The following is a 14,663-nucleotide window of genomic DNA, read 5'->3' as shown; positions in this document are numbered from 1 at the left end:
TAAAACAAGTTCATATTTCCTATCAAATGAATCATTTTGCAAATACTCGCAAGAAACATGTTTTCCAATATTCCAAAGAGGTTCAAATTTGAAACGATTTACAAAATTCCTAATGCATTGCAAAATTTGACCGTTGTGGAAAAGTCGCAAAAATTGGAAAGGAGCGGGAGAGATTTTGGGCACTATAAGTAATTCTGCTCAAATGGAAAACACATTTATTGCTTCATTCTTGTTTGAGTTTATTTCTTAGGATTTTTTTTTTGGGTTAGGATTTTTTTCTTTGCATTTTTGGGTTTTATTTGTTGTAAAGTGTGCACACTGGTCTATCTAGTCTATTTGTTTAGTTTCTGTGTGTTTGTCTGATATGTTTTTTTGAATTTTTAGATATTTATTTTTATCTGTATTTGTTTGCTTCTTTTGGTTTTTTTTCTTTTTTCTTTTTGGTAACAGAGGAAGAGGAAGAGGAAGAGGCAGGGAGAACAGGGGAGCGGCCGCAGCTGATGGAGTGAAGATTTTTCTTCTTGGTATGTAATCCAACCTCTGTGCAGGATAATTTTAAGTTTATATATATTTTCAAAAAATTTAAAGGTTTGTAGATCCAATGAGATAGGAGAAATATGGTATGTTGGGTACATTTCTTTCACATCTGCAGAGATGAATTGCCCTTAAATCTATTACACAGTATATACTGCTAAACCCGTAACAAACACGTCTTGATTTCCACCAATACTCCGTGAATCCCTTCCATTCCTCCCTCTACTTTGCATGCCTCCATTAATTGCTGGCACACATCCCTCCCCGAGAAGAAACCCTAATTAATTGGTACAGGACCCAATTCTAGCAGGGGTTTAACTCTTTAACTGTCCATCAGTGACTACCTTGTCTGTGTTCGTAAAGAATCTTCATGGTTTCCTTGCCTTTCCCACTGTATGAAGTGATGTGGCAATCTTTCTTTCGCCATTGCCGAGGGCCCATTTCCCATAGTTGAGCAACAAAAGACATTGAGTTTTGTTTAGGCATTCATTTATTATATCTGTCAAGCAACTCTCTAATTCCTTCAGTAGATCATTCACATTGGTATCTTCATTACTGTCAATGCTGTTGCATAACTTGTACACGACTTTCCTCCATGCAGTTTCCTTCCAGTCTATGGAGTCTCCTTATCTTTTAACCCATGATTTGCCTTAATACTTACCAGACTCTCTATTTTTCTTTTACATTGTGAGGAGATTTTGCTTACCCGGGATCTCTAAATAGAACCACCCTTTTCTTTAGCACCCTATTATAGATCTTGTCCCCTGCTTCGCTGGTGACTCTGTTGCTTGCTTCTCTGCTAATTCTGTAGTCTTCTGTATAACTATATTCTACCCTGTCAACAAAATCAATGATTTCCCATGCCTAAGAATACGCCTCCAGACAATCTCTAGTGATTATTTGAGGGAGAGAGGGAGAAGTGGAAGATTCAACTTCCTTCCTAGTCTCAGCAGGAATTGGGGAGAGCTGAACAATGATACCCAACAGGGTCACTGTTGTCATTTATTTACCCATGTCTGTCATCTGCACATCTTCTTTGATTGTGCTTCTCCTGCATACATACTTCAATTCCAAATAGCTCAACCCTAAACCGCAACCCATTCTCTTGGCCACCACAAAGTCCACCATATGTTTACAGTTACCTTGACCGGCTCATTCGCCTTGTGAAATGAGATCCGCAGCTACTGGAATGGACAGACGGTTAGATAACCACAGGCTCTCTGGAGTCTCCCCTAACATCTGCACACCCTCCAATAGTTCATTGATGTGATCAAAATAGCCTTTCTGATTTTTTGGATTTAGCGTCTGTTGTTATCATCCCCAAGTTTTAATTTCTAAAGCTATAGAGTGGAGTTTTTTTTCTGTTATCTGTCTTCAATTGATAATGGATCTGATTAGTTCAATATTATTGCCTATCTGTTTAGGTGGCATACTATAAAAACCATGCAGATTATCTTGCTTTCAATTAGGAGATCTTTTCAATTTTGGGGATTTTACTTGAATTCAATTTTTTGTTTGCTCTCCTTATCCAAAGTGTGATCTCTACATAGTTTTAATCCAAAAGCTTTTGAATTCAACATGTAGTTAGATGGAGTCCAAAGAGCAATGAATAGAAATAAAAGAAAGATTAACGACTTTGTCATCTGTTATTCTAGTCCTTGCTTTTAAGTAAAAATTCCTTCAGCTTTCTTTCCGTGGTTATAGGTTAATGTTGGTAACAGGGTATATAGAAATGGAAATTATATGTGTTGATCCCAATGCAAAAAAACAAAGCCAACTGCTAGTTTTGAAACACATTTTGACAAAAATATTTCAATTATTTTGTTCCTAAGTGGATATTATTACCTTTTGCTTCCTTTGACCTTGTGGGTAAGGGTTTCAAAATCAGAGTCCATGGTGGGTAAGGGCTTCAAAATCAAAGACCATGGTGGGCAAGGGTTGCAAAATCAAGAGAGCCTAATCGTTTAGATTCTTTGCATTGACACAACAATCTGATGTATTGGAATTTGGTTTCCAAGAAAACTATTTTGGATCTATTTTATTTTATAGATATTTTATTGGTGTCAATGCTTTTCTTGGACTGCCTATTGCTTGTGTTTGTATCTAAATAATTAAAAAGTACTCTACAATTTTTTGAATTTGAGCATGATCTTAGTTCATCATTGTGATGTGGGGTGTTGTTGAACATTGAAACAACTTCCTAATTTGTATTGAGGCTTATTTGAAGTGCAGTTTTTGTAATTTGTGTTTCAAAATTCCAAAACCAAACCCCTGATTTTGGGGTTTATTTGCGTTTGGTCGCATTGCATATTTCTATGTTAGATTAAGTCATTGTTGTTAAAGATTTCCATCAGCTATTTGGGGGCAGGAATAGAATAGGCACCTTAGTGGAACTCGTCCTTCAATTTAATGATGGGGAGCCCAATGAGTGGTTTTGGAACTGGGAGGATTTTGTTAGGGGAAATTGAAGTATTGCAGTTGTTCACATTTGAAGAGGTATGGAGGAAAGGATAATTCTGGCGCTACATTTTAAAAGTCTTTTGGAATCCCTATAGGTTATTTCAGCCTTGGACACTATTGCCAATCCATCCGAGAGAAGCATTGTAGAGGATGGATGCTTGTAGTGAAAGAAAGAGAACCATCTAATGGCTTTCATGAATTGCCAAATATAGGGAGAAAAATCAACATAATGGGTTCTCAGACAGGGGAAAGGATGAAAAATGGAAATGGAGATTCTCTTTGCCATTTAGGTTGCAGATCATGGGATCCAGGAAAGAATACTAGGAATGAACATCAAAATAGACAGTTTAATTTTTGGAAAAAAGGGTAGAGATTCAAAACAATCCTATCTTATTAATGAATATAAAGGACGACTTTCTAGTCTTTTAAATTAAGATTATTACTAGACATAGGGAGTGGTCTTAAAACATTTTTGTATGAAATTATAGAGAAGAGAGAGTTTCCCAAAGAAGGGAAAAGATGTCTAGTCAAATTTTCATCTAGGAAGAATAGGGATGTCTAGTAAGAAAAAATAGTTGTAGGAAATCTATAGCTCTACTTGATACATCACTCTTTAGTTAAAAGAAAAAGGAGATGGAAATCTAGACTCAAGGAAGAGGAAGTTTAAAAGATTAATGGAAAAACATCAATTTTCTTTGGTAAACTCTATCATTGAGCCTTTGAAGGAAGAGGATACAATTTCATCATTACTGTCAAGCATGAAAAGGAAAACCTCACTCTTAAAAATCAAAGGAGGTAAAGTTAGGAATTTAAACTCAAGAAATATTAGAGGTGAATGTCAAGCCTAGGTTGGTTAGCTCTCATTGAAGAAAGCTTTGAAGAGGAATGGATGCTCAAGGGATATGGAAAGAAGATAATACCAAAGGGTCTGACTTGGGCATTAATATTTTAGGTGAGGAGGGCTGATTTTTATGGAGCTAGAGGTGGTTTATGACTTATTTGGGCTATCAAATGAGGGCTAATTGATGATGAATGGAGAGTTAGAAATAAAATAGTTTTTTTGGGAAAGTAAACTGAGGGTCAGGAGGAATTAGATTTTGCATCGGATTTGATGAAGACTCACTAAACTAAAATTTGTCACTAGGTCTTTGGACACCATCCACAGGTTTAGTTAAACTTGGTTGTGGATCAAATTTAGATAGGAAAATAGGAGGGAAATCATCAAACAATATGTTAATGAGAATCTAGACCAAATGAAGATCACCTCCTTTTGGAATTAGCACTATGATTAATCAATGCGGAAGGCAATCAACCAATTATGTGGAATGCTGGATTGGTGTTCAGGCAATCAACAATTACATCATCCAAGCAGATATCCAACTCATACACCAACTCTTTAATATTCGTACAATTATGGCATTTGAGTTAACTGGTCCACAACTTCTGAACTTCTGAGTTTGAGCAGATCATCATCAAATTTCTTCCAACACTCCTCATCCTGATGAGCTCTGTTGAATGAAATTGCTGAATTGATTGTGTTTGAGCACATAGTGGACAGTTTTGCAAGCTGAAATTGTAGAGACTGGGAATAAAATGGGTACTAAAATTGCCACCAAGAAAACAGAGCTGGATCCAATAAGCAAAATTTATATTTCAAGATGATGTTGCCATTGATAAGAGAAAACATAAGCATGATCAAAATCTACATAAAGTTTAGTGACTTGAGCAAAAGACTTGATAGATATTACAATCATAAACAAAAGGTGATCGATAAAGTTGTCTGTTGAAAGGTTGTGATCTGCGAGACTTGATTATGATAGAAAAGATCACAATCAAAGTCCACCTTTTGTTTTGGTGTCAATTAGCAGCTGATTATTATGCATTCATGTGTATTCTTTGCAGGGAGCCCAATATAGGAAAGTTGAACACTATATCCACAATGTGGGACCAGAGTGTTACAACATCACTACAAGGCTATATATAGCCAACAAGATGCCTCAAAACATGCTATAGAAGACAGACAAATTATGTTTTTCCACTGTGATACTTACACGAAAAGTTCTATTTGATAACCAACCACAATGTGGCTCTCTGGATAACACTCTCATTGGCACAAGCCCACGATATTGCAGTAGAGATATTTGAAGTTTTGAACATCTAAGTGTGGGAGTTACTGTTTAGTTAAAAAAATTGATTTGGAGTGTGTAGATTAATTGAAGCAAAGGATTGCCAAAATGTATTGGTCTGGGATGAATGTGACATATCGGGAGGATATTATGTTGGGAACAAGAAGTGTATTATAACTACTGTAAAAGACGAGTTGAAGAACTTGACATGATTCTACAATCAGACTTAAGATTCACAAGATACTGCAAGAGCCCTAGCCTCAACCTCAATAATCCAATCTATACGTTCATTCCAAGAAATTTAAAGAGCATTCAAACCATATTAAAGTTGGTACATTCAAAACAATCACTTGGGCCAGTTTAGACATGAGTTCTCTATGTTGACAGAGGTTCCACACCTTGTGTTTCTGCTTAAAAAAATGTTTGACATGATGTATTCACTACATGTGTGATATTATCTGTTTATTCAAAGAAAATGAAATCAATTCATTTACTATACCCACTACATAATAATGTTGTAGAGCAATTTTGCAACACGTCTAGAAGCCCTGATTGGGAAACATCCATATTTAAAAAATGAACTTCAACTATGAGCTATAGTTAGTGCATTGAATGAGGTAAATGTGATGATAATAGAAGCTTCATAAATAATTATTTATTTCCTTTTCAAGATTGGCTTAAAATAGAGAAGTGATGATTCAATACAAAGAAAATAACCATTTTAGTGCTCATGATATCCAGAGAAGCTATTCAATTTTACTCTGCTCTCTTTTTAGATGATTTACCTCTAGCATAGATTGAGGAGACTACAATCCTTTCTTGTATTCCTACTGTTGTGACCAGGGAGATGAATGACTCTCTTATGAGGCTTATTAGTATGTCTGACTTGGAGGGGGTGGTCTTCAACTTGCGAAAGGGCAAAGCTTCGGGGCTTGACGGCTTCCCTGTTGAATTCTTTCAGGAATTTTGGGATATTATCAATCATGACCTTTTGGATGTGGTTCAGGAGTCCTATTCCAACAAAGAAATGCTTTGGGCCTTGAATGCTACTTTCTTAGTCCTTATTCCAAAGAAGGAAGAGGCTAATCAGTTGGACTTCTTTAGGCCCATTGCTCTTTGTAACGTGGTCTATAAAATCATTACTAAGCTCCTAGCAAAGAGGCTTAAAGTTTGTCTTCCCATGGCTATCTCTTAGGAAGAAGGGGGTTTTGTGGCAGGAAAATAAATTTTGGATGGGGTGGTTATTGTTTTCGAAGCTATTCACTCTATGTCTACTCCCAGGGAACGAGCAATGTTCATTAAGCTTGATATGGCTAAGGCTTATGACTGAGTCAATTGGGATTTCTTGCAGAAAGTTCTTCTGGCTTTTGGCTTCAGTCAAGAATGGGTTAGATGGGTTCTTAGTTGTGTCACTACTCTGTCCTTCTTAATGGTGAACCGACGGAGCTTTTTGGGGCATCTAGAGGTCTCCACCAGGGAGACCCCCTCTCTCCTTATTTGTTTATCATTATGGTTGAGCGACTTGGCAGACTGATCAAGTTTCATGTTTCCCAAAATTTGATTCAAGGATGGCAATGGGGAAATGGTTTGCCCTCTCTTTCCCACCTCCAATTTGCTGATGATACGACCCTTGCTAGGAGAGGTCAAATTCGGGAAGCTAAAGCCTTTCGACTTACCTTAGATATTTATTTGGCTACCTCTGGGCAGAAAATTAATGAGCACAAGTCCTCTATTTTTTTCTTCAACACTCCTGAGCCTATCCAACAGAGGATTGCTAATATCCTGAGATTTTAGATTAAGTCTCTCCCTCTGACTTACTTGGGGGTCCCTATTGTGGTGGGTAGATAGCCTAGGCTTTTCTGGCAAAGCTTGCTTGACAAACTACGACAAAAAGTCAATCGTTGGACTCATAGGTGGCTCTCTACTACTGGCAGGGTGACACTCCTTCAATCTGTCATCCAGGCCCTTCCCATATACAGAAGCATGGTTCAAGCTGCCCCGGTGTATTTTCTTAAGGAATTTGATGCTCTCTCTCACCAATTTCTTTGGAGTGGCAATTTGCAAAATACCAAATGGAGCCTCATCAATTGGGATACCGTTTGTAAGCCAAAAAAGGAAGGAGGCCTTGGTCTTCGTTCTACTATCTTGTACAGTCAAGCTCTTGTTGACAAGCTTTATTGGCAACGGTGTTCTAGTCAGTCTTAGCTTTGGGCCCGTATCTTGTCACACAAGTATTTACCTAGTGTTGAACCTTCAGATATTTCTAGGTTTTCTCTTGAGGGAAGACATTCTATGGTGTGGAATACCCTCAAGAGTGGTGCTCACCTGGTGAAGAGAAGTTTATTTTGGATCTGTAACAGAGGCACTGAGGCTCTATTTTGGAGTGATTCTTGGAATGGGCATCCTCCTCTCTTATCTTCTCATCCACACTTGCAGTCTCTTTGTGATTTTTTTCTTTCTATTGGTTGGAATAAGGTGGCTCATTATAAGGAGGCTTATAATCTAGGCCTTGGTGTGGGTTACAGATGGAAGAATTCTTCAGATTGGTCATTGGGTGGCTCTTTGGGAGATCGGTTGGAACTATCTCAGATATTGGCTTCTAGGGAGTGCAGCTCTCTGCAAGATCCTGATGTTTTGGCTTGGGGAGGTGCTTCTTCTGGTAAGTATTATGTTTCTTCAAGGTACCTTATGCTGATGAAGCAACTTTTTGGCAAGGTGGAGGTCTCTTGGTAGAAGAAAGTTTGGAATAGGTTTTCATGGCCTAAGTGTATTTTCCTCTAGATTCTAGTTTACAATCATTGTCTTACTTGGGAGAATCTCTGCAAGTGAGGCTTCCAGGGGCCTTCCATCTATGTTTTATGCCGCAAAAGTGAAGAGACTATTTCTCACCTTTTTTTCTAGTGCCCCTTTGCCAAATAGATTTGGCACTTATGGTGGAGTGTGTGGGGATGCACATGCTGGAATGTTTCCTCTCTGTCTGAATTATGGGTCCATCTGGGCCATCCTCCTTCCAAGACTTCTTTTCTTTAGGTTGCTTGGACTATTGGCCCTTCCTTTATATTATGGCATGTTTGGCTTGAGAGGAATAGGAGGATCTTTCATGATGTGCAGCTTGAGATCAAGCACTTGTGGGGGAAAATTGTTAATTCTCTTCATGAAACACTCCTAGCTAAATGTGACATTGGTGGAGGTTTGGATCCTAGAGATGCTGGTATTTACTCACACCTGTGCTTCCCTTTTCAAGGCAGGAGTCCCTTAGTCCCCCACAACCACTTTGGGAATAGAGTTAGGCAACACTCTCAGCGTGTTAATTGTGAGGGGCATTGGTCTCCTCATGTGGTGGGCATTCTTAAAATCAACACTGATGGCTCTTCTTGGGGAAATCATGGTTTGGCTGGTACTGGGGGAGTTGGGCATGATAGTTCTGGTGATATTCAATTTTTGTTTTCTATACACAAGGGCCACCATACTAATAACCTCATGGAAGCCTTGGCTATCCTAGTTGCAATGGAACAATGCTTTCAACATGGTTGGAACAGAATTATTTGTGAGACCGATTCACAAGTGGTTGTGAATTTATTGAATAGTCAAAACCTTGTACATGTGGATTGGCATTTGGCTCTGGTTATTCAGCAGATCATTCAGTTATGAAACTCTCTAGATTTTGTGTTTTTTATGCATATCCCTTGGGAGTGGAATGGTGTGGCTAATTGTTTGGCTAAATAGGCCTCTGAGCATGGACTGGATTGGAACATTATTGATAATACGATGCTTCCTCTTGATTTATCTTAGATGCTGGTTCAACTTGTGGACCAGGATAAAGCTTTGTAGTTCTCTTTGCTAATTGTGTTGTTCTACTCTCTTTCGTATTCAATAAATTTTTTACCCATCTTTTAGTGATATCTATGAGATACTTTTGTTCTATTTATTTAATTTTGTGAACCTATTTGCCCACCATTCCATTTTGACACGATGCAGTAATCATTTATCAAAAGTCAATATCCTCAAATTAAAAAACCATCCTTTGCGCACACCCATCTTCATTAAACAGAATTTTGCTGAAGACTAATCTCACCATTATTAAACATCTAGTATTTTCTAATACTCTGCATGCCAAACTCGTCTGCTTTCTTCTTAGTCTAATTTGATTTGATTGACCCACCTAGCAAAACAAATCATCCATGAAAAAAAAATCAACCATGGAGAGGAGAAGGAATTGTTTTGTTTGTGGTGGGAATAATTTTGTATTTAAAAAGTATTTTTCAACTTTTTTTTCCCCTCTTAGAAATGATGATCAATCAAATGTTTCACGAAAAAACAAAGAAAGCAATTCACAGTTCACTTGTCAGAAGCCTGGATTAGTATTCATAAACTAAATTGTAGGATAAGGAACAATAGGAAGTTTGATAACCCTAATCCTCATAAATTTGGATTAATATTCAGAAACTAAATTGTAGGATAAGGAACAATAGGAAGTTTGATAACCCTAATCCTCATAAATTTGAAAAAGTGGTAGCGGCACTATATTTACAGTCAGCAAATGAATTTTTTTCAAATGATCAACAAAGTGCAGGATTTATTGGAGGGTAAAATGCAGCTGTTCAAAATTTTTAATGGATTTTTTTTTTTTTTTTTTTTTTTTGTGAATTTCAAATAAGAATTAAACACCTAGCTCATTTTAACTTGCATTCTAAGTTACAACGTTGTGTTTTAAATCACATTTCAACTTGACCTGACATGCTTTAACATAATTTGGTTGTGATTTTCTATGTTGAAAATGTGTGAAACTTGACAAGTTTTTGTCTTAAATCTGATGATTCTTCCTCGTACTCATTCCTAGCTGAAATATATATGACTATCTATAGGGTTTTCTATCCATGTTTTCAACCAAATTCTGTAAAAGCAATTGACAAAGTAGTCTACTTAGAAGAAAAAGTATTAAAAAATAGAAAAGCAAAAGAAACATGGTGACAACATATAACAAGAAAATATAACTTTCATTATTCATATTGATCTGGCTGCACACAAACAACCAATTACATAACCTCTATAAATAGAGGACTTCTAGATGTTTAGAGCTTACATGTGGATCATCTAATGTGACAGCACTAACACTTCACTTAACAACCTTTCCATGTGTTTGGAGACAAATTCAATTGTGCATACATGTGGTGGAGTTAACTACAGTCCTACAAAACTGATGGCTACAAAATAGGGAGCAGCAGTCAACTGTTAAATAGAATAGCAGATTTCGTGCAACAAACTAGTGACTTATTCCAACATCCTCCCTTAATTTCTACCACCAAAGACTCTTTCAGTGGGAGAAATTACAATAAGAAATTTAAACATGATAGGTCCTGCCATTAAGCCTTTTGAGGTACCCATTTACAACATAGAAATTTTTAGTTTCCCCTATCACTATCACTATGAAAAATTCATTTTTCTAGTTAAGTGGTTTTAGCTTACCAAAAACTCTTCGAAAAAAAATGCTTTAGGATCTTTCACCCAAACAAGTGGTTTTTGTTTACCACAAACCCTTCAAGACTTTTAGGTTTTTCACCTAAATAAGTGGTTTTGGCTTACCACAAACTGTTCAATAGATTTACTTAAACAAGTGGTTTTGGATTACCACAAACCCTTCAAACTTCACAAAACCATTGATCCAATGATAGGTAAACCAACTCTAAACTTTTCTCTAGCATACTAATATTGAGTCCATATGAAAAATAATCCATCTAACAAGTCACATGGGTACCCAGCCGCTATGCTCGCTAGTTCTCTAGGAATATTTTTTAGATACATGGTTCATCAATATAGTAAAAACTTTTGAAGTTTCAGGTACAACTAATAGTACACCTCTTGCTACAACCATCACTATTGTGATCTTCATATTGCAAACATTGACTTCAATGATCAACCTTTCTTTTCATTTGACAACAACATATCTTCTCTAGCTTGCTCCAACTTGCATTTCCACAACTCCTTTTCTCTATCAGTTTGGTGAGCTTCCCCAATTTCTTTATTTACTAACCTCCATAAAGCCTTCTCTCTTAGAGCATTCTTGACTGCAATCTTCCAATCTGCAAAACCACTTCCATCAAAGATAGGCAAAATTTCATTTGAAGAACCCATGTTAGCAAAAAAATTATCCTTCAAACAAATCTAGCAATATTCCAGCAGCATAACAGCCCTGCAACCAAATATCACTCCAAAAAAAATAGCCCTGTAAACAAACCATTTCCAGCAATATATTTTCCTTCAACAAAACCCTCTAGCAATATTTCTAGCTGAATTTCTAAATAAATCTCCAGCTGAACTTGGCTAAACCTTGCTCTGATAACATCAAGACACAACAGTGCTTGGCATGATAAACAGCAGGACCCAACAGCATAGCACAAAAACCTAACAACTCTGATACCATATTAAAAAATAGAAAAGCAAAAGAAACATGGTGACAACAGATAACAGGAAAATATAACTTTCATTATTCATATTGATCTGGCTGCACACAAACAACCAATTACATAACCTCTATAAATAGAGGACTTCCAGCTGTTTAGAGCTTACATGTGGATCATCTAATGTGATAGCACTAACACTTCACTTAACAACCTTGCCATGTGTTTGGAGACAAATTCAATTGTGCATACATGTGGTGGAGTTAACTACAGTCCTACAAAACTGATGGCTATAGAATAGGGAGCAGTAGTCAACTGTTAAACATAATAGCAGATTTGGTGCAACAAACTAGTGACTTATTCCAACAAAAAGTAGGTGGGTGAAATGGTTGAATGTGAATGAAATTAGAGAAATAAGAACCCTACATGTCGCCTTTCTATACAAGTCTACAAAGGCCTTTCTATCTATGTTTCAAAACTCAAATATCTGAGTTTCCAAAAAACTAGAAACCCTTTTCCCCTTTGAAGCTACACAATAGAACAAACATCTGTTAGAGCTTTGGAAACTATTTATGATAATAGGGCAGTGTCTTATCATATCAAGCACTCCACATTTTTATCATACGATTTCATATGATAAGGATAAGGATAAGGAACAATAATTCGAAATCGTAGTTTGACCTGTCTACATCTCTCTTTCCTTGTTTAAAAATGATTTGAGCAATAAAAGTAGTTTTCAACCAAATCATTGAAGCAAAAAAAATTGAATGAAAAGTTAGCCATCAATCTGAAATAATGCAAGAACCAAGGAAACATTTGCGATGAAATGTGACAACTATCAACCAAGCATGGAAATTATAGATGTATCATATTGTCATTTATTTCTAGAAAGTGCTTGTTTATCACAAATTCACGAAGGGATTAAATGCTGTCAACACGTGGCATGCTGTCAAAATTTAAATTCCCATGATATATAGGGAAAATAAAAGTTCATGACTAAATTTAATTACATAGACAGGCGTAAGAAATAGGGCATCTTCAAAAACATTTCCTGCATTTCAAAACCTTTTCAGAAATATTATTCCAGCAAATTTGAATAAATTGAATGTGAGATTGTACCCCTAAAATATGAGAAATATAAGCTATGATGCCCAAGATAAGGTGCACGATCTCCTCCATTCATTTACTGGGTATTTCTTATAATTCTAAGATCAGAATTGGAAAAGTATAATATATTCTAAAATACTTGGTCCTATTTTTTAAATTTTCATAGTGCATTGAACACTTCTTATTAAAAAGGAAAGTAATTTAATTCTTTTCTCCAGCATATCACTGATGTGCAGAATGCTTGTCTTTCAGATAGTAAAATAAGCATAAAACATGCAAAGAAAAGACACATTTAACTTGTACTTGCATGTTTTGTAATCTGCCACCACATCTCAGATTAGACACAAAAGGATTCTACATGGCTTTACATATGTATTTTCTTGACATGTTGCAATTACATTTAACATGTCTACAACTATATTTTCCCCTTGTTTTACATGACCATATTAAGCTTTTTCTAAAATTCTCGCAATTGTTATTCTTAGTTATGTCAGTCTATCTTCCCTTCATTCTTAATTTTGTCAATTTATCACCTTTCCATGTCAGTATTTGTTTCTAAGCTTTCTCTTATTTGCTAATTTGTGTCTTTCTACCGACACTTTGACAAATCTAAACTCAGTCCAATCGTATTAGCTGGAGAGGTCTACAGTTTCTTAATGATTTCAATTGGTGGAATCATGTGTTGGTTGTATTTCAGCATTGAATAGCTTCAACGGGAAAAACATTATGAGAATGCGCATTAAATCAGAGAAAAATGTCTTTTCAACTTCAAAATACATTTATTGCAAGCCTACTTCATCACCTACATGACTGAAATCTATGGCTGGTTTGGGCAAAAGTAAATTCTCTATAGAATATTTTGTTGGAATAAAATAGAATTTCAATTAGACTAGGCAAAATTATTAAATAAATAATAATGAGAACCCATCAAATTCAAATTCCATGAGTATCTAGTAGTTATTGAGAGAGAAATATCTGGAAATTGTAATTCTGTTTTGCTCATTGCAAAATCTACAAATCTTTAAACAGTCATTCAAAGAGAAACATCATTTGCAATTTGGGAGAGAAAGGTGCATAATGATTTTTGGTGAATATGTGGACAATATTTTTGGATTAATGCTCTTTGTTGGGCCTATCACACCGGGAAAGCCTTTCTTGGGCATATCACATCTTGATGAGGCCTTATCTGAAATGTAGCAAACCTACTTTTTGTTTCATTTAGAATTACATTCAAATTGCCCGTATGATATTAATAATGACTTCTTATTTATGTGTAGTCTATTTTCACAATTATATCTGATTTCTCATTCTACTTTGTAATGTCATGTATTTTGTTTGACTGTTAATCAAATTTTTTTTTATCTTACTCTTAAAAATCTTTTGATCTTCTCACTGGTGAAGTTCCTAGGAAGATGCTGAAAGGTAATTTAGACTAGTTTCTTATTATTTATTAAATTTCTCTCCATTTTTAAGTTTTATATATTTGTTAAGTGGTACAATTAATTTACATCACAAGCATGTTTCAGTGGATTCCTTGATTAATTATTAGTCAAGTTCTGAAATACTAACTATAACAATTTAGAGAATTTGTGGTTATCAAAACTGCTTGTGGCTTGATATGATGAAGAGAAGATGAAATCATTGAAGTTGATGTGCTTGATAAAATAGAATTGGTATGTACATATTCGTAATATTTTAATTTTTATGACATTAATTTCTAAACTAAATTTAGAATTGCCTACATTTATATTAGACTGGATTGTTATTTGTTGCATTACAGTTATTGATCATTAACTCTCTTGGAAGAGGTGGACTATTAAGTATTGATAACAAGACCCTCCAAGTCCCACGCAATGTTTTTGACTACTTTTTTTTACCATCATGGAAAGTTTGAGCGTACAATTGAAGTTGCTAATATGGATTTCAATAGCAAAGCATGTGATTGGTTATTTTTCATTTCTTCAAATACCATTTTGATCAAACATTGATCTTATAGTTCTTGTAACATGTAAACATACAATGCTTAATAAAATAAAAT

General features: G+C 35.7%; 1 long non-coding RNA gene across 1 annotated transcript; it reads left to right on the top strand.

Annotated features, from left to right (window-relative positions):
• The first annotated feature begins 232 nt into the window (after positions 1–232).
• On the top strand, positions 233–14,409 carry LOC149572534 (uncharacterized). The gene is made up of 3 exons (XR_016359184.1): positions 233–524; positions 14,208–14,298; positions 14,379–14,409. It is a non-coding gene; the product is annotated as an uncharacterized LOC149572534 (long non-coding RNA).
• The last annotated feature ends 254 nt before the right edge of the window (positions 14,410–14,663 follow it).

The sequence above is a fragment of the Cupressus sempervirens genome, chromosome 2, assembly GCF_028749045.1.
Source record: "Cupressus sempervirens isolate cs-2001-9-10 chromosome 2, ASM2874904v1, whole genome shotgun sequence".
NCBI classification, from domain to species: Eukaryota; Viridiplantae; Streptophyta; class Pinopsida; order Cupressales; family Cupressaceae; genus Cupressus; species Cupressus sempervirens.
This window is presented reverse-complemented; position numbering and strand designations above follow the sequence as displayed.